This window comes from Oryzias latipes, chromosome 11, assembly GCF_053564925.1.
Source record: "Oryzias latipes strain Hd-rR chromosome 11, Olatipes_Hd-rR_3.1".
NCBI lineage: Eukaryota > Metazoa > Chordata > Actinopteri > Beloniformes > Adrianichthyidae > Oryzias > Oryzias latipes.
The window spans coordinates 8,522,624-8,525,831 of NC_136247.1; the positions used below are offsets into that span (position 1 = coordinate 8,522,624).

The 3,208-nt window shown below is 42.5% G+C and overlaps 1 long non-coding RNA gene across 1 annotated transcript; it reads right to left on the reverse strand.

Annotated features, from left to right (window-relative positions):
* Positions 1-551: 551 nt before the first annotated feature.
* LOC144995584 (uncharacterized) lies at positions 552-3,208 on the reverse strand. The gene is made up of 2 exons (XR_013659131.1): positions 2,375-3,208; positions 552-2,222 (listed from the first exon to the last, which is right to left on the reverse strand). It is a non-coding gene; the product is annotated as an uncharacterized LOC144995584 (long non-coding RNA).

Here is a 3,208-nt window from a genome sequence, read left to right on the forward strand (position 1 = left end):
TCCCGTCCGACGCTGATCAAACACGCACCAGATGACAACGAGGCAACAAAACCTCTGCTTGATTTAGTCAATAAAAGTTACTATCTTGTGAGCGGATATTAAGTGTCTGTCTTCACTGTGTGGTTCCTCATTAAACCATCAGGTGATTCAAAACTCCGACGGTTAGGATTAATGATTTACAGCGGGAGTCGAAGGGGAGTGGGGTCAGAGCTTCTGGGCAACAAAAACAGAAGCTCTTTGAGATTCATCAAACATTACTGAGAGACAAATGTGACAATGAGTGTGTTTGGGGCCAATGAATGTTTTTTCTTCCTTTGCAAACTCTCCTCTACATCATATATTTGCAGCCCAAGACCATCTGTATATTTCATAAATTATAGTTTCATCTAACAGAAGGAGAAACTAAACCTGCCTGGATTTAAACCGGGTTTAAATAAGGTGACAAACGTTCAAACATCTGTGAGACTCTAAGGAATCACAAATGGAGAGAATTTAGAGCAGTGAAGAACCTCAACCAGCATGGACCAGAAAGACTCCAAGAGCAGAAGCAGTTCTTAGAATGAGATACTTTAGTTAAACAGGAAAACAGAACCGAGATGACAACTTAAATCTATATTTCATATTTGTTCCAGTAAAAGATCTTTGTGGTCAAACTAATAAAAAATCTACAGAGGGACACATTCTTTCCTCACAACTCATGAGCTGCTGTACACACAAAGATTATAAACTTAAAATATCCCTCGCAAAGAAATGTTTATCTTGCTGTGACAAGAAAAATACACAACTTTAAAATGTTGCAAGTCACACAAACCCAACCTGCACCTTGTCATGGGTGAAAGTGTACAAGCTGATCTGAGCTCTGTGGGAGCGCAGCGCAGCTGGTGACTGAAGCAGTACCCAAAGAATCAAGTGGGAAACACTTCCTTCAGTCTGTTTCATTTCAAAAGCATCTGTATGCTTTGGCTCTTGCAAAATAACTTAATTTCCTGCTTAAAGGCCCGTTCACACCGGGACGAATTTCGCCGGTGATTTTCGCCGACGTTTAACGCCTCGTGACTAAACAAAGGGCACCAATGTGAGTTTGCACACCAACGCAAAAAAACGCCACGCGTCAAAGCGTCACTTTTTAAAAAACACCTCGGGTTTGTTTTTTTGGTTTGACGCGCAGCGTCGAAATCTATTCGACCAATGAGAATGGGGCTTTTGCTCACGTGTCAGGAGCTTCTGAAGTTACAGTAAAACACTACTTGGAGGCGCTCAAACACAAAACTCCCTTTCTGAGCACACATACCAGCGAAGAAGATAGACGCCAAGTAGCGTCTACACTGCCGAGAGAGAGATAATGACGGACATTCAAAATTTTCCCCGAACTGTTTTCTTTGTATGATTCTGACAAGCGTGTAAATACTTGCTCTCTTCTTCTGAGTGAAAAGCGACTTTAAGAAGCGTAAAATTGCGCAGCGCCACCTTGTGTACAGGAGTATTTCTGTTTACATTAAGCGCCATCTAATGTCAGGGAATGAAATTGCATGTTCACTCGGCTCATCGTCAGCGAAAATCGCCTGGGTGTGAACACAAAAAACGTGGCGAATAACGCTGGCGAATAACGCCTGGCGAATATTCATCCCGGTGTGTACGGGCCTTAAGACCGAAGTCACGTAAAGACCCATCGGCCGAAATCCTCGTCGGACAGCGCCCAACGACGAATGACGAACCCAAGAAACTCTCATGAATTATGTATATCACGTATCACAAAAAACCGAAATTACATATGTGGAAAATGAGCAAAATGTATGTAGTCTTTGTGGGACATGGTCTTTACCAACATAAAGTTTTCCATAGCGGCGCAAAGCTGTTAAGGTTAGTCTGGTTAAATCTGTCCAAATGAGTGCTCAGCTGCTTTGTCACTGCAGCATTCTTTACTAATTTGGAAAATGGCTCCTTTTTCTGGCTGTTGCTGCTGCCACTAATCACACTGATTTTCAGCACCTGCTTCTCTCACTATTTAAGCTCCAGATCTATGGTCAGTGGGAACCAAACTGTCAGGTGTCACACGATTCGGGCCCAAAGGGCTCCTTCTGCTCTGCTCTGACTTGTCTTTCTCTTGAGACCTTTTCTTAGGAAACAAGTCTGATCCTGCTTGTCTGCATCCATGAGGAACTTTGCCACTTCTTCTTGACTCTTTTACTGGGTGGCTTCACTGTGTATGACTTGCTCTGTATCTGTGAAGCACAGCAACATGAAAAGACCTTTTTAGTCTACAACAGTTCAAAGCAGATTTTTGCATAGCTACTATACAACTGAAGGTGCTTTCCCTCCATTACTGAGGAGAACAAAACAAGACACGTCAGCATGACTTCAATAGAACATTCACCTGCTTCTTTCCTGAGTCATAGAGGGCATTGTCTCTTTGGTCCTTGCTTGATCAGAGTTGATCAAATGGTGATCTGGAATGGCAGGCCACCTGATTGGTTGTCCAGGTCTGGTCCACCTTGTAACAAGGGGCACTGTTCCTACTTTAAAAACAAACCTGGTATGGTTTACTTCAGTGTGCAGATGGATATGTTTGATGAAGCGTCAATTATGGAAATGTTGTAAAAAGTTTGACTGGTAAACATGACGAGCTGATGTTCCAATAGTAGCTAAAATGGGGTCCGTTAACTCCTTAATCTTGAAAGGGATTAAGCGGGTTCCGAAAATGGGTTGGGTGGATGGATTTTTTTTAGTTTTCGGTAAAACTGCCTCCAGTTGGGCAGCTGTTAAAATTGCCGTACTTACCCTGATGGTTTGGTCCATTTCCATGTTTTGTGCGGAAAGTGGTTTGTGTGAAACCAAACCAAGTAAGTATTGAAATTCAGTCTACTAACTAAACTATAGCATTATTACACTGATCTGTTCAAGTTCCAGTGCCCCCTGTGGTTTAGGAAGAATCACTGCAGTTTCCTCCTCCACATGCATTTTTACAATCTTCCTTTTCCTGACTGATAACCCTCCTGAATTCCAGTCTTCATCCCAAGCGTGGATTATTTTTGATTCAGTTGATCTTCATTCTGTACAGCAACAGTTTGAGGACATTTGGTCACAAAGTACCTGGAAGTGAACTTCATAAGAAACATCTGAACTAAGATGTCTGAGAGCGATCACGACATGTGACACGGCTGTCCTGAGTCCTGGTCCTCGAAGACTTTTGCGTGCTTTAAATTGAACT